This window comes from Vombatus ursinus, unplaced genomic scaffold (genome assembly GCF_900497805.2).
Source record: "Vombatus ursinus unplaced genomic scaffold, bare-nosed wombat genome assembly UNPS02014812.1, whole genome shotgun sequence".
In the NCBI taxonomy this organism is placed as follows: domain Eukaryota; kingdom Metazoa; phylum Chordata; class Mammalia; order Diprotodontia; family Vombatidae; genus Vombatus; species Vombatus ursinus.
The window spans coordinates 94704772-94730036 of NW_020954590.1; positions in this window are offsets into that span (position 1 = coordinate 94704772).

Here is a 25265-nt window from a genome sequence, read left to right on the forward strand (position 1 = left end):
AGTTGTCTTTCTGTGGTCAAGTTTCCTGTACTGCAAGATGGAGCTCATTACTACAGGTATGTTCTAAGAATATATATATATATATATAAAATAAAATATTCTATGTAACATAAAAACTACATGGTATAAATTTTTTAAAATAAGAACTTTTACAAACATTTTACAAATGTTTTTCTGCATAAAATAGAGATATATGTTTGCCAAAGATGTTTGTCATTATCATGAAGGGTGCTTTATTGAGGGCATTTCAAAAGAATAGTCATTCCATGTAGATGGTGAGATCTTACAATGCTTACACTGGTGAGGGTCACAAATGGGGTCACAAAGAGTCTGCTGAAACAATCAAACAACACAAATAGCTGAGCTATCATAAATCAAGGAAAATGGTCAATTATATTATGTTTCCTCATTCTTCAATAAAGATGCCAATAATTTAATGACTGTTGGCTAAAGGTTATCAGTGAAAATCAGCAACATGCCAATTGATGAGAGTTCATCTTTTCAGACAATGGTATGAGGAAAAATTGTTGTGTCAGAAGACAACAATTTCAAATGTTACTATTTATGGTCAGAACGGAACAGACCTTCCATTGCTTCACTTATAAAAAGAAAGGATTACAAAATATGACCTTGAAAGTCCTGTTTAGCTAAAAATCTATGTTAATAACAATAACTGACATGTATATGAATGTTTTAAAGTTCACGAATTGCTTTATACATGAAAGGAAACCATCAATTCTATCAGTGATAGGAATGTACAGCAAAAGTGAGACTCTAGAACAAGAAAATGAAGGTGGAGTTACCAACTCTGCTGAGTCTACCTAGAATCTTTTGTTCTTTCTCCAGATTTACTTACATAGAAAGCAGGGACATTATCAGTATTTAAAAGAACTTTGTCACCTTGAAGGGGGGAGTAGATTAACAATCTGATTTAGGACTTTGAATTGAAGGCAATTGCTCATTCATTAGCATGATAAAGAGAAGAGTAGATTTGAAATTAGAGGCCCAAATTTCATATCCTGATGCTGCCTGAGGGATGTGCTGGCAAATGTTTAACAAGTGGCTCTCTTTTTAAGAAAGACAATTTTAAATTTAATCTCTATTATTAATATTTTCTCCACCAGTTTTTCAAATCTAGACAATCATAAGGAAAAAAAATCAAGCACAGACTTGTAGCTTTTGCCCATTTCTTGTACAGAAATACTCACATTGTAAATGTTTAAATGTAACCATTGCCTGGCTCTTGTGAACTGGTAGGATTTGTCTCTAATACACTTCTGTTCTGTCCCCCACTCCTTGTATTACCTTTGAAAGGAAAGGATGCATTCAAGAGATGTTATGCAATAGGAGTCAGCAATAGGAGTTGCTGACTAATTTTCTTTGGGGTTCAAGAGAAATGATAGAAAGAAAAATGACAATGTGGTATGCTGAAAAAATAAAAAAGAATTTATTAAGCACTTACCGGGTACCAGGAATTGGAAGTGCTGAGGATACAAATAATTTTTAAAAAACCAGTTCCTACCTTCAAGGAACTTACATTCCAATAGGAAAAGACAACATATATTGGGAAGAGGTGGCCAGGAAGTATTTTGTTCTTCAGAGAAAAGGGGGTGGGGTATGCCTATAGTAGAAGGCAAATGATAAAATGGTCTGGGTGGGTGACTGTATGGGGTATGAAACTGAAGCCTGAAGTGGAAACAACATGAAGAGAATCCTGTGTCGGAAGCGTTTACCTTTGTAACCTTGCACAAGTGACTTTACCTCTCTGAGACTGGGCTCCTTCATCTATAAAAATAAGGTGCTTAGATTAAATTACTAATGAATTCCCTTCCATTTCTAGATCTGTGACCCTGTGACATCCAGGCTTGGAAACTGTGTGGTTAGGAGAATGGTAGCATGATAAATAGAAATAGGAAACTTTTTTATGAAAGGAATCGGTTTAAAGGGATACTGTTGAACTGGACGACTGAGAGAAATCAGAGCACAGCACCCGATTGACATGAATTGTGAGCGCGTTTATTTGAGCCGGCCGGCGATGGACCCCAGGCGTGCATCCCAGGGGCCGCGCCACTGAGGGTTTTATCTGAAATATTTATACTGTCCGGTTACAAAACAGGGTCCGGTGGGGTGCCGGGAAGAGAACAGGGTCCGGTGGGGTGCCGGGAAGACAGATCAGGTTATTTACAGAACAGGATGTTGCACCCCACCCTTGAGGATCTCACCCAGGATGTTGCAACAGCCGTTAGGGGAAGCTGAGCCAGAGGCCCCAGGGCGTGGTGCCCCTGGGTCCCTAAGGGAGGGTCTATCACATTCCCCCCTTTTCAAGAGCAAGTTATACAGAGGACTCAACAGAGTCCAGGGGCGCTGACTCATCCGAATCCAGGGGTGTATAGGATTTGTGTAGGACAAACAGTTTCAGAGACTGTATATGCTGCTGGATGTAGCGGGAGAGACAATTCATGATGCAAGGGGCGACCAATAATCCTAGGAGGAGAAGAACCAAGGGGCCCATTATAGCAGAAAGTAGAGTGGTGAGCCAGGGGGACCAGTTATACAAGTTCTGGTACCAGGAGGAGCCGCGGGCTAGGTCCCTATCATCTAACCGCTGCCTTAATGCCTGCAGGGATTCCCGGATGACACCTGAACGATTGGTATAGAAACAACAGGTCTCTCCCAGGGCCATACACAACCCCCCCTGTTTCAGGAATAACAGGTCAAGGGCGCGGCGGTTCTGAAGCACCACCTCCGCTAGGGAATCCAGGGAAGTCTCCAGGTGGGAGACTAGTCCCTCCAGAGCTCGTAGGTCCTTATCCACCTGGGTACTGAGGGCCGCATAATCTGCCTTTCCCTGCACTAGGGCGGTTGTTCCCATGGCTGCAGACCCGGCCACCCCGAGCCCCACCAGCAAGGGCACTAAGATAGGGGCTGCCCTTCTGGAGCGGGGTAGGCCAAAGTGTTCGGTGGCCCCCTCCTCGGAATACACATACACCTGTGGGAACACTCTAACTATCACACAGATCTCAGTGGGGCTGAGGAAGTGGCGATCTTGTATACAGGTGGTGAGGCCCAGAGTGCAGGCGAACCAAGTCTCGGGTGGGGTGGTTATCAGGAAGCCGGGCCTATTGGACGAGGGTGTGACTAAGATAACAGAAGTGCAGGTTGAATTAAATGGGGAAGCTCTCAATGGGTAGTCAGGTCCAAGCAAGCACGTCCCTGTGCCCTGGACGTCATCCAACGTCAATTTAGGCCCATTTGGGTTACAGCGGGCGGGGATTGCTGTGGAGGAGGGGTTCTGCATGGACAAGTTCCCCAGAAATGAACTGTTTAACTCCAAAGCGACCCCCACAAAGTATGGGGGAGCCGGGTTTAGGCACAGCCAGCAGGCGGTAGTGACATTGGGGTCGGAGGAATTCAAGAATGCATGGACCGCAGTAAGGGTGTCAAGTATGGAGGCCCCAGGGGCACCGGGTGTTTCCAGAGTCGCCAATCCTGGTGTAGCCGAGGGCTCAGCAGACGGAATCAGGTCTATCTTGGCCCGTGGGTTGAGGACAGGGTTGGGGCCTATGGGAAGGGGCTGAACGGGTAGGGCGACCTTTTGTATTGTGAAAAGGACACCGTTGTCCCATCCAGTCATATACAACCTCAACCCCCATGAATGCCCAAGATTCCATGAGTCATCCGTGTACTGTTTGACCGTTAAGATCATGGGGTTGCATTTTCCAGGCCAGCAGGAATACGGGAGAGGTGACTGTCTTTCCAAAGTGATGAGCGGGTCTTTTCCACCCCCAGGAATCCAGTCTGCCACTGTCTCACACCCCCACTCTGCGCAGTGGAAACTGCCGCCTCCACGGCAAGTGGGGCTTCCGGTGGCAGGACAGGCATAGAACTGGATGCCCCTGATATTATATTCACCTTGTCCTGCTCCATGTTGGGTGGCTGGTATGGGAATAGTAGGGCAGTGCCCGCCCCCTCCCGTCACAGGGTCCTGCAGGTGCCTATCTCTATTCCATCCCGATCCTAAGAGGGCACAGAGGTCAAACCTGAAGGTAGGTGGGCCATAGCAAGTTAAGGTCTATATGATGGTGCCATCATTGGTGGGGGATAGAATCCACCTATGTGGCGTGGGGCAGTAGGGGTTACAGACTGTGGGATATTCCTTATAAGCAAACAGGAGAAGTGAAAGAATCAAGTTTTGGAGAGCCGGAGCCTTAGATCCGACACCGCCTCTGCTTTCCATTTCGCCGGCTCAGGCGCCAGAGTCTTCTTGACTTGTGACAGATGTATCCAAGCCTTTCGACCCGCGACTTTCACGGCCGATGGGTTGCAGAGGATCACTTGGTAGGGCCCAGTCCACCGCGGTTCCAGAGCCGATCCGGCAGGCAGTTTGCGGGTGAGGACCCAGTCTCCAGGTGTCAAGGCCCCCGAGGTAGCGGCAGGATCCGAACTTCTCCCCGCAGCCTTTAGGACCGATCGTACCGCGTCTTGGACCTCCCGGAGTGCCTGAAAGGACTTAAGAAGAGTGGGGTTAGTAAAATCCGGGGCTGGGGTTGCCCCCGTTACCTTTGGTAGGACAGGTGGGGGCGCCCCATAAAGAATCTCATACGGGGAAAGAGAGAGAGTGGAAGAGTTAGGAGTACACCTAGCCCGAAGGAGAGCGAAAGGGAGGAGGCTAACCCAGTTATCGCCAGTTTCCAGTTTGAGCTTAGCAATGTGCTCCTTCAAAGTCCTATTCATCCTTTCTACTTGGCCTGAACTCTGAGGCCGGTACGTACAATGTAGCTTCCACTTCAGTCCCAGCATCTTGGATAAATTCTGAATTGTTGCAGATACGAATGACGGCCCATTGTCAGACCCTATCGAAGCTGGCAAGCCGAATCTGGGAATGATTTCAAAGAACAGTTTTTTTGCAACTACCGTGGCGGTTTCGGCTTTTATTGGGAACGCTTCTGGCCACCCGGAGAACGTGTCTATGAATACAAGGAGGAATCGGTACCCCCCCTGTCCAGGTCCCATATCGGTGAAATCAACTTCCCAGTGATCCCCGGGGAAGGTCCCCCGCGGTCTATCAGCCGGCACCCTCGTCGCCGGCCGGGGGTTGATCTTTGCACATGTACTGCATCTCCTGGCCGCCTCCTCAGCTGCCTGTTTCATCCCTGGGCTGTAGAAATGCCTACTCACCAGGTCATAGAGCCTGGTTCCGCCTAAATGGGTGAGGTCATGGAGGGTCATCAATAGAGGGGGCAGGAGGGCTTTGGGCAGGATTAACAGACCATTCGGGTGTCTTCTCCATCCCCCCTTTTCAGGCACGCCATCCGGATCGCCGGACTGGTAAGAAGGTCATGCGGGCAATAAGTTTTCCGTCTGGACAGCGAAGGCGGGGAGAGGCGTCCTCCTTGCGGCCGCATGGGCGGCTCTATCTGCGGCTGCATTTCCCTGCGACTGGGGGTCCGTCCCACGGGTGTGAGCTGGGACATGGATGACTGCCACCTCTTTGGGAAGCCAGACAGCATCCAGGAGATCCTGAATCTGCCTCTTATTCCTGATCTCCTTCCCTGCTGAGGTTAGCAGGCCGCGCTGCTGGTACACGAATCTGTGAACATGGACAGTCGCGAATGCATACCTGCTGTCAGTGTAGATATTGACTCTCTTGCCCTTCGCGAGCCGGAGTGCCTGCGTCAAGGCAACCAGCTCTGCCCGCTGGGCAGAAGAACCAGGCGGCAGGGCTGCGTCCCAGAGGGTCTCGGTCGGGGTCACCACTGCGGCCCCGGCCCTCCGAATCCCATCCTCCACGAAGCTGCTGCCATCTGTGAAGAGGATCATGTCAGGACTGGTCATAGGTACATCGGTAAGGCCGGGCTGGGAGGTGTGGATGGTGTCAAGGACGTCCAGGCAATCATGCAGCGGTGATGCCGGCGGGGAGTTGGGAAGCAGCGTAGCGGGGTTCAAGGTCACGGGCGCAGAGAAGGTTATGCGGGTTGGATCTAACAGGAGGGACTGGTAGTGAGTCAGACGAGAATTAGAGATCCACCGAGTGGGAGGGGTGTGCAGCAACTGCTCCAGGTGGTGAGATGCAGAAATCTCAAGGGGCTGGCCGAAGGTTGGCTTTGTTGCCTCCCTGACCAGGGTCGTGACAGCCGCGACGGTTTGAAGACATGTAGGCCACCCAGCAGCGACCGAGTCAAGCTGCTTGGAAAGATAGGCCACTGGGCGATTTCAGGGCCCCAAAGGCTGGGTTAGCACTCCCTTGGCCACTGCCTGAGATTCTGAGACATAGAGGCGGAACGGCTTAGTCAGGTCCGGCAGGGCAAGAGCGGGGGTACTAGCTAACGCTCCGCGCAGTTTGTTAAAAGCCTCCTCCTGCCTTGGTCCCCACAGGGACTTGGCAGGCTCACCTGACAGTGCCTCATACAGTGGTTTAGCGATTTCCGCAAATCCTAAGATCCACAGTCGGCAGTACCCGGCCATTCCCAAAAATTCACGGAGCCCGCGGCGGGTTGCTGGGGCTGGCATGCCCAGGATAGCTGACACATGTTCCTGCGAAAGCAGCCTTTGTCCGGACTGCAGGGTGAATCCTAGATAGATAACAGATTGTAAGCACAGCTGAGCTTTCTTACCCGAAACCCGATAGCCCGACTTGTCCAATAGCTGCAGGAGGTGCAGCGTAGCATCTCGGCAGGTCGTCTCGGATGAAGCGGCCAACAGCAGGTCATCCACATACTGGAGGAGTGTGACCTCGGGGTGGGATACGCGAAACCTGGCTAGGTCCGAGGCCAGGGCTGAGCCAAAAAGAGTAGGAGAGTTCTTGTACCCTTGAGGCAATCGAGTCCAGGTTAGTTGGGAGGATGTTCCGGTTGAGGGGTCGGTCCATGTGAAAGCGAATATAGGCTGGCTGATAGGGGCCAGCGGGATGGAAAAGAAAGCGTCCTTCAAGTCCAAGACAGTGTACCATGTGCGGGTTGGAGTCAAAGAGGACAACAAGGTATATGGATTAGGCACAGTGGGATGGACCATCTCCACCCTGGCATTCACCTCCCACAAGTCCTGGACTGGGCGAAAATCTCCGGATCCGGGTTTATGGACCGGCAACAGGGGAGTGTTCCAAGGACTTTGACATGGCCGTAGTATGCCAGCCTGAAGAAGTCGGTCAATATGGGGTTTAATTCCCAGAAGAGCAGGCCGGGATACCTGATACTGTTGGACCCGCACAGGAGTAGCAGTGGACAGGAGTTGGACCACCACAGGGGCCTGGTGGGCAGCTAGCCCAAAAGGGTTTAACTCAGCCCACACTCCTGGTACTAAACTCCTGTACTGACTCAGCAGTGGGGACGGGGCATCAACCGACGGTCGCCCGGGAGAAAGGAGGCGGGACTCCTCGGAGAGGGGACAGGTCAAGACGAGCTGGGGCACGCTGACCCCCAGGGTGGGAGTAGGTCCCTTAAAAGAAATTACAGCTTGGAGTTTATGCAAGAGGTCTGAACCCAGGAGGGGGTAGGGACAGTCGGGCATGACCAGAAAAGAGTGAGACACCGAGCCTTCCCCTAGCCGGACCTCACGGGCGGTGGTGAAAGGCACTGCTTGGATACGGCCTGTAGCCCCCTGGACCTGTATTTTAGAGGAGGACAGGGGACCTAGTGGAGAGTTCAGAACTGATGCAGCCGCCCCTGAGTCTACGAGGAAAGAGATTGGCCGACCCCCAACAGTGAGTGTCACCCTTGGCTCCAGGGGGTCCAGGGTCATAGTAGACTTGGAGCCAGGGCACCCCTAATCATCCATGTCCAAGGTTAGGACCGGCTCTAGTCTAGTCTTTTGCTGCCGATTTGGGCATTCAGACTTCCAGTGGTCAGTAGCTTTGCAATATGCACATTGGTCTCGGCCTAAGGGGGGCCTGCCAGTATTTCTCCCACGAGGCCGGGGACCAGGCCTTCCCCCTTTCCTGCTTTACCTGTCCCCCGGGATTTGTGCCAGAGCTGCCACGACCTCCCGTGTCATGGAGCGTGCCTGTTTTTCTTGCAGTTCCTCCCGGGAGTCATAAACCCGCTTGGCTACTTCCATGAGTTCAGTAAGAGTCTTACCCTCGAATCCATCCAATTTTTGCAGTTTTCGCCGGATGTCAGGAGCCGAATTAGACACAAAGTCTATCACCACTGCTCTCCGGTTGTTAGGATCCTCTGGGTCAATGGGGGTATAAGTGCGGTAGGCCTCATACAATCTTTCCAAATAAGCAGCTGGAGATTCACTTTTCCCTTGCCTGATCTCACTAACCTTAGACATATTGGTGGGTTTCCGCGCTGCTGCCCTCAACCCCCCTAACAGTAACTGGTGATACCTGTCCAAAGCCTCTCGCCCCCAATCAGAATTTGGGTCCCAGTCAGGGCGACTTTCGGGAAAAACATGATTCCGGCGGCCCGAATCAGTTGAGGGACGGCCGTCGGGGTCCATAACCCTTTTCCTGGCTTCCAATATGATCTTATCACGCTCCTCAGTGGTGAAAAGAACCCGCAGGAGCTGCTGACAGTCATCCCAAGTAGGCTGATGTGTATAGAAGACTGTCTCCAAAAGGGAAATCAGACTTTGGGGCTTGTCCGAAAAGGACGGATTCTGTTGTTTCCAATTGTATAAATCACTAGTTGAAAAGGGGACATAGACCATGAAGGGTCTCCCCGACTCCCCGGGGGCCGTGGGGACCTGTCACAGGGGAAAGGCAGATACAGCGGAGTCGGGGGAAAACCCGGACCCGGAGGAGCCGTAAGGCGTCCCTGTTCTAGTATGAGGAGTACTTGTCAGAAGCAGGGCCGAAGGGTGGCTCGACCCCTGAACAGGGTATGGTGGGGGTCGAGGCTCAGCCGGGTCCAGGGGGTCAGAATCAGAAGGGGGTAAGACCTTGGCTCCTACTTGCGTAGTCCCGGGAACCTTTTGGCTGGATGTTGGCCCCGAGTGCACCCCGACTTTGGACAAAGCTTGAACCCGGAGTGGCTTTGATGGGGGTTTAAAATCTATCCATGCAGTTATATATGGGATCTGATCGGGTTGGCCAGGGGTCCCATAAGCAATCTTCCTGACCCTCCCAGTAATGGTCACGTCAAATGTCCCTTCCGGGGGCCACCCAACCCCAAATGTAGGCCATTCTTGTTGACAAAAAGTGGACAAATTTTCTTTGGTAACCTGAAACCCATATCCCTTGGCAATATGCCGAAACTGTTTGAAATTCTGTAGGACAATTGAGAGAGGGGTCCCCGGTGTGGGGCTTGATCCCCCTGACCCATCACGGATGGGAAGAGGCGAATCAATTAGGACAATCACAGACGGATAAAACATATAAGACAGACATAAACAGTTAAGACAACACTCCAGACATTAACATGCGGCGCCAGACTGCAGATAATCAGGACTCTCACACGGCGTCCCGTGGAGGTCAGTAAGGGCGTTACAGCTGCGTCCAGCCAGGCCACTTACTTCCGTTGAGTACTCACCGATCAGACTGAGACCAGAGCGTCGGTGCCCAATTAAGAAATTTAGAGGAAGAATACGGGGTGGGCTGGTTCGCGCGGGATAAGTCAGTGTTCGGGGCTGGGGCACATCTTCCCGGTGGCCATCCCCTGAACACGTCCCACCCCGGCCTTCCAGCAACGCCGAAGCAGCTGGCCCAAAGGGCGATCTCGCTGGGGCCTCCAAGTGAACTGGAGGACCGAGAGAAATCAGAGCACAGCACCCGATTGACATGAATTGTGAGCGCGTTTATTTGAGCCGGCCGGCGACGGACCCCAGGCGTGCATCCCAGGGGCCGCGCCACCGAGGGTTTTATCTGAAATATTTATACTGTCCGGTTACAAAACAGGGTCCGGTGGGGTGCCGGGAAGAGAACAGGGTCCGGTGGGGTGCCGGGAAGACAGATCAGGTTATTTATAGAACAGGATGTTGCACCCCACCCTTGAGGATCTCACCCAGGATGTTGCAACAGCCGTTAGGGGAAGCTGAGCCAGAGGCCCTGGGGCATGGTGCCCCTGGGTCCCTAACAGAGGGTCTATCACACTGTAAGTTTTTATTATGGTGTTTGGAATGTTGTTTTTCAGATGTTTTAGTTGAAGGTGATGACAGAGCATACAAGTAGAAATTTGCAGGAGAAAGTTGGAAAAATGAAAAGACAGTCTAAGAAAAGTTGGGACTGATGATATAAAACTGTATGTGTGTCTGCACATATGTGTGAAAAGGAGACAGAGACAAAGACAAAAACAGACAGAGAGACACAGACAGATACAGAGACAGAGCGTCAGAGAGAGACACAGGGATACAGATACAGAAAGACACAGGGACAAAGAGACAGAGGGAGAGAAAGAGAGGGGGAGAGAGAGTAAGAGAGAGAAAGAGAGAGAGAGAGAGAGGCTAATGTTATAGAAAGAAATCTTGGCAATTTTCCACAGCAGTTAGATATGAGACTTAAGTGTTAATAAAAGCAAAGGACCAATACCTCAACTTCAATCAAGTATGGAGGGTGTAGTAGACTGGAAATGACTCAAACTTGAAGCAACTGGCAAGAGCTGACAAGTTTTGCACAAAGGATGGATGTCCTGGGTATGTTGCTCCTTATGAGTGACTCAGACATGAAATATTATCTCCATGGATTTCTTGGTAATAATATTGGCCAGGGCCTCACTGTTATTTGTCTTTTGTGTAGCTGCTTAAGTAAAGACATCACTTGATAAAACATTTAAGATCCCAAGTAACTTTTTGCTCCAGAATGTACAGATTTTAGGTCTTGTCTTGAGTCTGAAGGCAAGAGAAATATTACAATGATTTACAAAGTGCGTCACGTCTGTCTTTCTGCTATCAACAAATAACACCTACATATGCACAAAGTGCAGGCATGTCTCCATTGTAGGGGACAAAATGAAAGAGACACTCTACTATCTGAGTTCTCATTATCAGGGAGAATAAAGTCCTCCTTGAAAGAAAAAAATTTCAAGAAGAAAGCAAAGGAGAAGCATCTGAAGAAAGAGGAATTGTAGCCTGTTTCAGGAAGTTCTAGAGTAGAAAAATGTGACATGGAGAAGGAGGGAAAAAGAAACTCCTAAGATCTGGAACTCAGCGCTAGGTGAGTATGAGGCTTTCCCCAAAGAGGAAGGAGCTATTCTGTTGTTATTTATTAAGCAATAATTATTTTCTAGGCATTGGGGCAATAAAAACAAACAAAAAAGAAACAGTATCTGCCCCCCAAAAATTGACATTCTCATGAAGAAAGCAGCCTGGAGTCAGCACATAGGTTTGAAGCCTACCTTTGATACTTATTAGTTGTGTGGCCCTGACGGTTATATGCCCATCATTCAGTTTCAGAAGCCAGAAGCCTAGACCTTTGCCCCTTTTTGCCAGAAGTAATTTGGCTCCCATTTGTTTACAGACCCCAGAAAACCCTTAAACTTTTAGATTCTTTATAGACTCCCCTTATCTCTCTTTGAAAGCCTTAGCCTCACCTTTTGATCTCATTCAGATGCACCTTTGCCCCTAGCCCTAAAAAGAAAAGCCTTAAACTTTTAGGTTCCTTATCTACTCTCTTTATCTCCCTTTGAAAGCAAACTTCTACCTTCCAGTTCCCTTCATTATCTATTCCCATTGTCTACTCAATCTCTCAGACCTTCCAAACAGAATTCTCACCTAGACCCTTTTCCCAACCACCCCCCCCTTCCTCTAGCCACCCAAAGTTACTTTAAGTGTATAAAAGATCCACCCTGGCCCCCATTCACATGCTGAGAATCTCTCATGCCTAGAAACTGAGCTTTCTCATGCCCACCAGCCAGAGGAGTGTCACCTGGCCTGTATGTTTTATCTCTAATAAACTTTTTCTCTGGCTGGAAGAAGATTTGAGTTGAATTCTTTCAGGCAGGGCCGGGTGCCACGATCTTGGGGTTTCCCAGCACCCCAAAACCTCTAGACCTCTTCAGCCCCAGCCAAGTCACTTACCTCTCTGAGCCTGTTTTTTTTTTTCATCTTTAAAGTGAGGTTGAAATCTGTATCTACCTCATAGAGTGGTTGTGAAGGAATAACCAAGATAATAAGCTCTTTGAAAACCCTAAAGTGCTATATAAATGTTAGTTACATAGATTATTCCAAAAGTCTTAGTATAGTTTAAAGGGCTGTTATTTGTGTTATTGTTAGAATTAGTATTAGTAGGCAATGATGCTCTAAAAACTGGTGATTGATGGTGTAGATCCAATGTTGTGATTATGTATTAATATTAATGGTCTGAAGAAAAAGCATAGCGGTGGTTGATGATTCCCTGCTAAGCTGTACTGGCATAACTATTTGTAAGCCTGGCAAATAATAGAGAAGTGTGTTGCTTTCCTAGGGCTTGCATCAAAAACCTGAGGGACAGCAGCACAAGACCTCTAGCCACTCCTAGTGATTCATATGCAAACAATTGATGTTTATACATGATGTCAATGTATAGAAAACACAGGGGGCTTTCACTGGTGGTCTTTTCATTATTACTGCCAATTGAAGATGAGAGTTTTTGAAGAGAAACATACATTCCAAAAGTGAATAGCTGGCTTTTAAAATGGTGCCATGAAATGTAGACTTCTCAAATAGGATTTAAAACACTGGAAGGCTTTAGGCCAGGGCTCTTGCCCTGAGATCCACCTATTGAGGGCTGATAAAAATTTATTTGCCCAGAATCTTACAAACATAATCAATGGGGCTATAAAATAAAAATGGAAATGGAGAAAGAAAACCATCTACATGCCTGGCAAACAAAACATCATCGATAGTAGCAGGTACAGCATCAATTGAAGAAGAAGAGAATAGCTGACAGTAATCCCCAGGAGACAGTATCCAAAAATAGAAGCAGCAGTAAAACCCAAGGCCTCAGCAGTCCCTATGCAAATGCAAAATGTATGGACAATTTACAAGATAAATTAGAGATCCTGATGAAAGCAGGAAAGTTTCATCTTTTAGGCATGACTAAGGCTTAGTGGGGTAGAATTCATGATATATTTTCTTCAAAAGGAAAAGAAAATATAATAGGGGCAGAGGAGTAGCTGTCCATGTTAAAAAAGATATTCTCTTACAAATAAATCAAAGGGGAAGCATACTGGGAAACATTTTAATGAATATAAACTAAAGGAGAAATAAAATAGATATGGAGGAGAGAAAATATAATTGTGTGCATATACACACACATATGTATGTATGTATATACACTTGTATACATAAATATGTGTGTATATGTATATATGTGTGTATATACATATATATACATATGCATGTATATTATACACACACATACATATACATATATACATATACATATATACATACATATATATATATACACACACACACACACACACACACATATACATCAGACCACCAGGACAGAATGAAGAATTTGAGAAATCACAAATCTGATATTAAGGTATGATATATTAGTGAAGAAGGAGACTAGCTCTCAAGATACCTGATGGGTTCTTGGTACAGAATACAGGAACCCAGATGACTTCCATGAAGCTGAAGAGCTGAATCTAGGTGGGTTAATCATTCAATCACATTCTTCCTCTGGCTACAGGTCAAAGACCACCATGCTTGGAGTCTAGCACTTTTACTGGTAGCATCTTTTCCTTATTCCCCTGAGAGTCTCCATAAACCAAAAGCCTTCTTTACTGTGAGTTAATAACCACCCAAGAATGGCCTATTGCCTTCACTGGTTGGTCTAATTTATTTGTGAAACCCTCCTAGTCACCAAAGTACTGCATTGGATTGAAAAAGGGACTAGTCTTCTGCTTGACTCCAGAAAACAGAATTTAGGAGTATTAAAGGGAAGTATTTACTTGTATGAAGTCTGGCTCTTTAAGCTTTAAGAGAAATTAGCACGTTTTACCCAAAGCAGTGAGAAGAGATGTGAATGGCAAACTTGAAACTTAACATGTATGGAGTATTTGTTTTAACAATAGGAGTGATCCAGATAAAAGACCTTGAAAAATTATGACCTGTCCAGATTGGCCATACCTAGTTAATGGTTTCTAAATCTCAGCAACGTAATAACTTGTTTCCAGCCATCTTTCTTTCCCTATGAACTTTCTTTGTGGTCCCCCTAACCCCCAAACAAAAGAATGTTTTATATATGCAGGAGGTACAGTGACCACATTTACCCAACAAAAAAAAAAAAATCAGAGCACATGATTTAGTTGATACTCTTTTGGTAAAAGCCTGTAAATAGCTGATTTTCTTTTTTTGAAATTGGGACTATCTCAGACAATGCAGGATCTACTACCTTCTCTACTATACTATGGCCACCCCTCAAATCTCAAAAATAGGTATAGATAATTATAAATATTGACATTATATATTACTAGGTCATGTTCTCTAGCTGTTTTTCACTTCAGGATTTATACTTCAATATGTGTACATAAGTATGTCAATCTGCCTACATAAATATACATACATATATATATACATATACATATTCATATATATATTATGTACACACACTTGGGTGTCTATTCTAGGGCTTTGTCCATTCTCAAAAGTTTATTTTATTTTGTTGGCTATTCAGAAAAAAATTGTTCCCAATATTTGTACCTTTTTCTTTTCTTTCTCAAGGTGACTAAGACCCTGAGAGTATCACCTGTGAGCAAACCATTTACTCTCTTTAAGATTAAATTTCCAAGTCTGTAACATTTGATAATAATGTCTGACACATTGTGAAAATCAATAATGCCAAGCATCTTGTGTCTCTCTTGAGAGAAAGGGATTCTATAAATAGAAAGTCTGATTATAATTAATCCTTACACGCGAATTAAAGTCAAAACATCTATGTTATACTTAATGACATTGTCATATTTTGTCATACTATTTCTACATCTCCATTTCTTCATCACTCAGAAACTGTAAAGGTTTAGTATTTCTTCTCTCCATTTTTCTCTTTAACCATCTGTGTGGCTCCCTTCTGAACTTCCTCCAGTTGAGCCATATTATTCTGGTGATGAAGTGCATAGAACTGACTGTAATATTCCAGGTCAAATCATAACGGTATCATTTAGATGGTGACAGTTACATTTGTCAAATGAGCAGTCCCTGGAGAATTTTATAGCTATGCGAGCCCAACAATAATATTGTCTATGGGTACTCAATCTCATGCTCTGGAAGTAAACTTTAGCATTTACAAATAGGCAGAAAGGAGTTCCTCCCCCAGTATGTGTTATTTAAACAATTTAATTTGCCAGCTATGGCTTTTTAGTATTATTTTCCAATAACAAAATTTTTGGTCATTGCTATAGGGAGAATATTAAATTATGCAAACAAAAAATATGTATTTTATAGAAAACACTTGGACTTCTACATAGTTAATTTCCCATAGGTATAAGGTTCATGGGTAAATTACAGTTGTTGTTTAATATAGCTGCATATTTTTCATAATGTATATTTTCTTATATATATATATATTTATTTATTTTTATCCAATTACATGTTAAAACAATTTTATAACATTTGTATATTTTCTCCATAATATGTTGCCCTACTATTTTTCTTAGTTGTGACATGTAATGTACCTAACATTAAAAATTTTATACAGGAATAGAAATATTTTTAGCTTATCATAGAGTTATAATGAACCCTATACTTAAAGTCCCACCTACATAGAGGCATGGAAAATAGGAAACATAAAATAGGTTCTAACCCTAAGGTGTTCAACTCTAAGCTCCTGGGGGACAGGTGTTATTTTTGCCTTTTTTTTTTGTCTCCCCTGCATTTAGCACAGTGCCTGGCACTTAATAACTATTTCTTGACTTCTTGACTTTTTAACTTGACTGGAAATTCAGACAGTGACCACAGTTATGACTGTGCCATTAAGCACAAAAAAATGAAGATAGCAAATTCTTTTTTTTTTTTTGAGGCAATTGGGGTTGTGATTTGCCCAGGGTCACACAGCTAGTAAGTGTCAAGTGTTTGGTCTGAGACCAGATTTGAACTCAGGTCCTCCTGACTTTGGGGCCAATGCTTTATCCACTGCACCACCTAGCTGCCCCTGAAGATGGCAAATTTACCTCTTTATGTGTATGCTTCTGTGGCTATGTAAGATAAACAAAGGTATAACTATGTCACCTTCCTATTCAATAAACTTCAATGGCTCCTTGTGACTTTTAGAATCTGATATCTATAATGCATGACTGGCCAGTGAGAGCCCCATCCTTAAAGCATGAGCTCTGCCTGCTGCCAAACCAAATGGCGAGGCTTGGTGAGCCTGTTTCTGGGAGTGCATAATAAAGCAAAATGAAAGACTGTGGCTCTGCACTTCAAAGCATGTGCAGAGATGACTTTGTCTGCTAATCCCAGAATCCTTTTTGATTGACTGCTATTTTTTGCCTTTCTTCACATGCCAGCACTCAGCACAGAGCCTGGCACATAGTACTATATAAGTACTTATTAGCAAACTCATAACTGTAACATTAAGATCAAATCTTGAGGTAATAATAAAGCAGGGAAAGTAGGGGAGATAGGAAGATCCCTCCCGTGCATGGGACATTTCAGAACCTTGTTGAGATTAGCATGGACAGGAATTAATTTCCATGCTATACTGGTTATGTAAAAAAATGAGAAAAAAAATCCAAAATACCAAAGAATCATTTATTCAGTTGTTATATTTTCTTATTTTCAGGAACTGATCTCTTTTGATGGGGAGAAGGGCAAAAATGATTACTATGAACTTAAAAATCAGTAACTGTATCCTTAATGAAGAGATAGCCAAAGAAAAGATGTCAAACATGTTGTGGCCTGTAACAGTCTCAAGTATGATTAGAACCAGATTAAAAAGTAATTGTAACATATTTAACAAAAATTATAAAAATAGAATAAAATGGATAACATTAAATTTAAGGACTAAGGAATATGTGGACAGAAGGGATCCTTATGTAAAAATTGGGGGTCCCTGGTTTTGGTTTTGGTTTTGGTTTTTGACTTTGATATCACCAGCCTACAGTAGTGGATGAGAGCTGACTTTGGAGGCAAAAATATCTAGGCTCAAAGTCCTACCTACGTAGAGGTTTCTATGACCATAGACAAGTCATTTCACTCTCTAATGGGCTAAAGTCAGCTATAAGACTACAAATTACAGACAGTTTGGCAGTCTGCATCAGTGGAAGGAGTTTACCCCCAGGGGTTTCCCCACACTGATGAAATTGTAGATCTGGATGAAAAAATAAGACAATTAAGTTACCATTTTTATCATTTCACTGACCAATGAATAGGTTGATTGTGGAGGCAATTTGATAATAGCTCTGATATCTACTGTAGCAAGTCAAATGAGACTTAAGTTTTCTAATCTGGTTCATTCAACAGATTGAATTTTCCATTTTAGATTCTCCTACTCTATATATGAACATGTGTATGAAAAATAGAAGTAACTAAACATTAACTATGGTCGATTCTAGAGCAGCTAGACGGCACAGTGGACGGAGTCCTAGGCATGGATTTAGGAAGACCCTTCTTCCTGAGTTCATATCTGGCTTCAGAGACTACCTGTGTGACCCTGGGCAAGTTGTTAACCTTGTTTGCCTCTGTTTCCTCAGCTATAAAGTGAGCTAGAGAAGAAAATGGCAAATTGCTCCAGTATCTTTGCCAAGAAAACTTCAAATGGGGTTATAAAGAGTCAGACATGACTGAAAATAACTAAACAACAAATGGTGTATACTAAAGACTATAGATCGCATTTTTTTGGAGTCAGGAGGACATGCAATTTTCCAGGCTCTGATTCCATATTTCACATACACACCATACAATATATATATATTTAAACTTCAATATAAATCACTGTAAATTGCTTTATAACATATGTAACTTGTGCCTGTTGGGACAAGTTTTTTAATTTATTTATTTGTATTTTTTACCAAAGACAAAATTACAAAATAGGAAATCAAACTGGACACTTTAAAAAAATGTTTTCTGGTAAAATCTTAATTTAGGGTACATACAAGTAACAGAAGATGGGCAACATACAGATTGCAAAATAATAATAATTCAACAGCTATTTTTATGTCACTAAATTTAAAATTTCACTTAAAAATTATAAACATGGGGCAGCTAGGTGGGACAGTGGATAGAGTATTGGCTCTGAGTTCAAATCTGGCCTCAGACACTTAATAGGTGTGTGACCCTAGGCAAGTCACTTAACCCTGCTTACATCCAAAAAAATATTATAGACATTTCCTTTTGATAATACTTCCTGTTTAAATAAAATGTGTTCCCTTTTAAAATCTGTTAATTGTGTGCAACCAGGGATGGAATAGGACAAGTGTAAAACTGCCTTTCCTAATTCTGGAAGACCTTGTAGGCAGACTCATCATTTGGACATTTGGAAATGATGAGCCCCCAGCAGCTTTGGCAATGTGTAACTCCAAGCTGAAGGGCTTGTACTTTGAGGTAACAAAGTTCCTTATTGTCCACTGAGTGAAGGGTAATCCCTTTAAAAGGGAGTTATTCTACCCACTGGTCGAGCTAGAAGACACAGTGGTTATAGTGCCAGGTCCAGAGTCAGGAAGACTTGTCTTCCTGAACTCAAATCTGGCCTCAGACACTTACTAGCTATGTGACCCTGGGCAAGTCACTTAACCCCATTTGCCTAGATTTCCTCATTTGCGAAATAAGCTGGAAAATGAAATGGCAAACTACTCTTGCATCTTTGCCAAGAAAACCTCAAATGGGGCCACAAAGAGTCAGACACAACTGAAAATGACTGAACAATGAACAACATTCTGCTCATTGGCCCCCTTCTTCTTCTCTAACGTGTCTAGATTAGGGGGTACTTTGTAAGTTCAAGAGCTCTGGAGGTTCTGTGTTCATTGGGTGGAGCTAAGGAGAAACCAGGGAAGTTTCTTCATCAGAAAAGATGTCCATGAACAACAGGAGGGGACCAAGCCTTGTCCCGACTAGCCAATATACATAGGTTTTGAGGGGATAGTGCGGAAATGAGGTAAAATATAATAAATCCTATTCAGCAAACATCAAAAGTGCTTTATGTTCTGATCAGGTTTGATTCTTATCCTCTTAATAGGGGCACTAATTTAATTTGTTTAAGTTTTTTTTTTTTTTTTTCTGTCAGGGAATGTCTATCACTTCTGCTTTGGGTGGTCTTCTCATGCTGGCAAGACCTTCACCTGTACAGCTTTTTCCTCCAGTTGGTAATTCCCTCCCTGAGCCTCCAATTAAAGAAGCATTCATACCAGCTATTGTACTTTCTCAAAACCCCAAAGAATAACACCCTAGACTACCTCAAGGGTAGTCTATCCCTGTCCAGGTATTTTCCCCTTATCCAGATATTTTCCTCTTCCCCTTGCCCAATGTTTTTCCGTTCCCTTATATAAATGCAAATTGAAATAACTTTGTTTTTACTTAAGATACGCAATTTGGTAAAAAGTGGGGAAAAGATAATGTTGGAGTTGTTTCAGAAAGATAGGAACAATAATTCACTGTTGGTTTGACCGCAAATTGGCCCAACCATTCTGGGGAAAAAGTTATTTTAATTATATATTAAAATATATCAAATATTATTATATTATGTTAAATTGCATAAAATTAATATTATATTAAATATATACTTAATCTTTTAATTTTACAGGGGGGATTATTCTTAATTACAAGTTAAGGATACTTAAAACAATTCTTAACTAAAGATCCCAATCTGGGGTATATGCATCTCAAAGAGTTAAAAGACAATGGAACTCTATTTAGATGTAATGTACTTAAGGACAGAACTATCCCATTTTTGCCTTTTTATTCCCAGTATCTAGTAGAATGCTAGAAAAATACTAAGTGTTTTAAATTGTACCTTGATTAACTTAAGACTATATACCAAAATATTCACAAGAATACATTTTAGAGTTGCAAAGAACTGGAAATAAAGAGCTTATCTGTTGATTTAGGAATGGCGAAACAAATTGTTAGGCAGCCAGGTAACATAGCAAATAGAATGCAAAACCTGGTGTCAGGAAGATCTGACTTCAAATCCTGCCTCAAACACTTACTAGCTGTGTGACCCTGGGCAAGCCACTTAACCTTGTTTTCCTCAATTTTCTCAGTTGCAAAATGAACTAGAGAAGGAAATGGCAAACCATTCCAGTATCTTTGCATAGAAAACCCCAAATGGGGTCACAAATAGTTGGATACTATTGAAATGACCAAACAACAACAACAAAACAAATTATTGCATTATGATTACAATGGTATATAATTTCACTGCAAAATTTGATGAATATAAAGATTTCAGAGAAACATCAAAAGACTTATATAAACTGATGCAGAGCAAACTAAGCAGAATTAGGAAATGAATCATCATAGTGATATAATTTAAAAGAAAAGAAAACTGAATGCTACACAATTATTATGACTGTTCTTGTCTCCTGGAAAAGAGACAATGAAATGTATGAATTTCTTTCACTGAAGAGATGGGGGACTATGGGTATAGAACACTGCACATGCTGTCATACTCAGTTTATAAGTTGATAGTTGATATGGGTTGCATAGTTAAATTGTTTCACTATTGTTTTGATTTTTTTTTGTTTGTTTGTTTGTTTTTGCTGCTTAGGAGAGGAGTAGAGAGAAGTCTTTCAGAAATGACCATGACATAAAAGGAACAATTATCAGTCTCTAAAATAAAACAATTTTTTAAAAGAAAACTATGATGAATAGATGGGGTTGGCAATCATATGGTAAGCAGGCAATCTGAAGACTTTCTAACACTAATTCAATATGGGCCTGAGACAGAGACACAAAACTTAGGAAGAAGGTGATATTAAAAGAATATTCTTCATAAGTACTGGTACTAGTTAGCTGATAGACTATCCCAGGGGTGAGGAATCTGCTGCCTTGGGGGCCACATGTGGACCTCTAGGTTTTCAAGTGTGGCCCTTTGACTGAATCCAAACTTCACAGAACAATTCATTTTATTAAGCCAAGGAATTGTTCTGTAAAGTTTGGATTCAGTCAAAGGGTCACATTTGAGGACCTGGAGAGCCATATGTGGCCTTGAGGCCACAGGATCCCCACTGTGGTCCTGTTTTCTAAGAGCCTTATCACTGGAAACATGGCTCATCATTTAGATAGGATAAGTCTATCTTAGTCAAGATTCTGAGAATTGAGACTTCCAATGGGGAGGAAAGAGTTCAGAGGTTTTCCCTAGCCAACTCTGGGTGTCTGGGGACCCTTTCTAAAAGAACTGAATGTTAATATTCCAGGTTCTGAGAGAGACAGAGACAGAGAGAGAGAGAGAGAGAGAGAGAGAGAGAGAAAGAGAGAGAGAGAGAGAGAGAGAGAAAGAGACAGAGAGAGAGAGAGAGAAAGAGACAGAGAGAGACAGAGAGAGAGAGAGAGAGAGAGAGAGAGAGAGAAATCTCTTGTGCTGAAAAATTAACAAGAAGATGGCAGACTGAGAGGAAACAAAGTAGCCAAGTTCACTTAGAACCATTTAAGAATTTCTTTGAACATTTTTATTTAAAATTTTGAATTCTAAATTCTATCTTTCCCTCCTTTCTCCCCTCCTCCCTCCTTGAGATGGTAAGCAATCAGATACTGGTTATACATGTGCATTTATGTATAACATTTCCATATTAGTCATTTTCTACAAGAAGATTCATATAAAAAAAGTAAAAAAATAGCATGCTTCAGTCTGTTTTATAACAAAATTAGTTCTTTCTCTGGAAGTGGATAATATGCTCCATCCTTAGTCCTTTGGGGTTGTCTTGGATCATTGTATTGGCTGAGACTAGCTAAGTCATTCACAATTCTACATAGAATAATATTGCTATTACTATGTACAATATTCTTCTGGTTCTGTTCATTTCTCTATGAATCAGTTCATGTAAGTCTTTCCAGGTTTTTCTGAGAGCATCTTGCTTATCATTTCTTATAGCACAATAATTTTCCATTACAATCATATGCCACAGCTTGTTTAGCCATTCCCCAATTGATGGGCATCCCTTCAATGTCCAATTTTTAGCCACCATAAAAAGAGCTGCTCTTTTGGATAAATAGGCCCTTTTCCCTTTCTTTGGATGTCTTTGGGATATAGACCAAGCAGTGGTATTGCTGGATTAAAGGGTATGCACAGTTTGGTTTCCCTTTGGGCATAGTCTAACTTACTCTCCGGAATGGTTGGACCAGTTCGCAACTCCATTAACAGTACATTAGTGTCCTAGTTCCCCCATATTCCCTCCAACATCTAACATTGTATTTTTTTTGTCATATTAGCCTATTTCACAGGTGGGAGGTGGTACCTCAGAGTTATTTTAATATGCATGTCTCTAATCAATAGTGATTTAGAGCATTTTTTATATGACTATAGATAGCTCTGATTTCTTTGTCTGAAAACTGTCTGTTCATATCTTTTGACTATTTACCAAATGGGGAATGACTTGTATTTTTATAAATTTGACTCAGTTTTCTATATATTTGAGAAATGAGGCTTCTATCAGAAATAGTTGTTGCAAAATCCCCCTGTTTTCTGCTTTCCTTATAATTTTGGTTGCATTGGTTTTGTTTGTGCAAAAACTTTTTTTAATTTTATATAATCAAAATTATTTATTTTACATTTTATAATGTTCTCCATATCTTCTTTGGTCCTAAATTCTTCACTTATCCATATATCTGACAGATAAACTACTCCATTATCTCTTAATTTCTTTATGGTATCATCCTTTATGTGTAAATCATGTAATCATTTTGACCTTATCCTGGTATATGTGTGAGATGTTGATCTATACCTAATGTCTGCCATGCTGTTTTCCAGTTTTCTCAGCAATTTTTATCAAATAATGAATTTTTGTTCCAAAAGCTTGGATTTTTAGTTTTATCATATACTGGATTACTATGGTTATTTACTATAATGTAATTTGTACCTAATCTATTCCACTGGTCTACCTACTCTATTTCTTAGTTTTGATAACGACCATTTTGTAATACAGTTTGAGATCTGATATGACTAGACAACCCTCTTTTGCATTTTTTTTCATTGCTTCCCATGATGTCTTTGAGCTTTTGTTCTTCCAAATGAAATTTGTTATTATTTCTTCTTGCTCCATAAAATAATTTTTGCTAGTTTGACTGGTATGGCAATGAATAAATAGACTAATTTAGTTGAATGATCATTTTTACTATACTGTCTCAGTCTATCCATGAACAATTAATATTTTTCCAATTGTTTAGATCTGACTTTATTTGTGTGAAAAGTGTTTTAAAGTTGTGTTCATACAGTTCCTTGGTTTGTCTTTGCAGGTAGACTCTCAAATGTTTTATATTGTCTATAGTTATATCCACAATCACTGTCTACATATATACTCCTTCTAATTGCTCTGATAGTAATAAAGTTCTTAAGAGTTATAAATATTATCTTGCCATATAGAAATATGAACAGTTTAACCTTATTGAATTTATATTTTCTCTTTCTTGTTTCTTTTTTACCTTTTTATATTTCCCTTGAGTCCTGTATTTGAAGGTCAAATTTTTTATTCAGCTCTGATCTTTTAATTAGGAATGCTTGAAAGTGCTCTATTTCAATAAATGTACACTTTCCCCTCAAGAGATAATACTCAATTTTGCTGGGTAGGTGATTCTTGGTTGTAATCCTAACTCCTTTGCCTTCTGGTATATCATATTCCAAGCCCTCCAGTTCTTTCATGTGGAAGCTGCCAAATCCTGTGTAATCCTGACTGTAGCTCCATGATATTTGAATTTTTTTTTTTGGCTACTTGCTATATTTCCTCCTTGATCTGTGAACTTGGGGATTTGGTTTTACTGTTCCTGTGAGTTTTCACAGGATTATGATTTATTGATGGATTCTTCCAATTTCTATTTTGTCCTCTGCTTCTAATACATCAGGGCAGTTTTCTTTGGTAATTTCTTGAAAGATGTTGTCCAGGCTTTTTTATTTTTTTTTTTTAATCATGGCTTTCAGGTAGTCCAATAATTCTTATATTATCTCTCCTGGATCTATTTTCTAGATCAGTTGTTTTTTCCAATGAGAAATTTCACATTTTCTTTTGTGTTTTTTTTTTTACTTTTTTGATTTTGTTTTATCATATCTTGATGTCTCATCAAGTCATTAGCTTTCATTTGCTCAATTCTAATTTTTAAGGAATTATTTTCTTCAGCGAGTTTTTTACTTCCTTTTCCATTTGGCTAATTTTATTTTTTAGGGAGAGATTTTCCTCAGTGTATTTTTTACATATCTTTTTCCATGCTATTGATTCTTTTTCTTGATTCTCCTGCATTGCTCTCATTTTTTACCCAATTTTTTTTCTACTTTTAATTTGCTTTTTAAAATCCTTTTTAGGTTCTTCCAAGAATTCTTTTTTGGGCCTTAGACTAAATTATATTTTTCTCTGAGGCTTCACATATAGCCATTTTGACACTTATTGTCCTCTTCCAAGTTTATGCCTTGATCCTCCCTGTCACCATAGTAACTTTCTATAGGCACATTCTTTTTTTGGTTTTTTTTTTTTTTTTTGCACATTTTTCTGCCTCTTTTGTGACTCAGTGTTTTTATGTGAGAATTGGGCTCTGGCCCTGCCTTGTTGCAAGCATTTTGTGCTGGGGCCCAGGACCTTTCTGCTGGCTTTCCCTGGGCTTCAGGGCTTAGCTGTTTGCTTTCACTGGAGGGTAGGCTGCCCCTACTGCTTGCCTCCCCAGAGTGTGAGATTTAGCTACGGGCCTGCCCCATAGGTGGGGCCTCACTGCCAGGTTGCTATAGAAACAGGGTTTCTCTGCTGGCTGACCCTAGAGGAGAAACCTTGTTGCTGATGTGTCCCAGAGGTGGGTCCTGCTACTGAGTTGCTATAGAAACAGGGTTTCTCAGATGGCAGGCCCCAGGGGCAGGGTCTCACTGTTGACCAGCCCTGAGGCAGGAGCTTCACTACTGGTCAGCAATGGGGTCAAGGCCTCCCTGGTGGCTTGTGCTAGGGGTGGGGTCCCTGGGGTGGGGCCTTGCAATGATGCACATACTGCTCACTTGCCTAGTACCCAGCAAGTTTGCAGGAGGGTGGGGCCTCACTGGTAGACTGCCCCAGGCTTGGAGCCTTGCAGCAGGTCACCTACTGTGAGACTGTCTGCTGCTGCTGCTCTTGAACCTGGCTCCCCTCTCATCCCAGCTAGACAGACCCTTCCTGCCAGGCTGGTGAGCTGCTTCTCTACTGCTAGATAAATTCTGATAGTTTTCTAGTTGTTTGGAGGGAAATTCGGGAGGGCTTCAGAGGGGTTCCTTCTTCACTCCACCATCTTGGCACCAGAAGTTA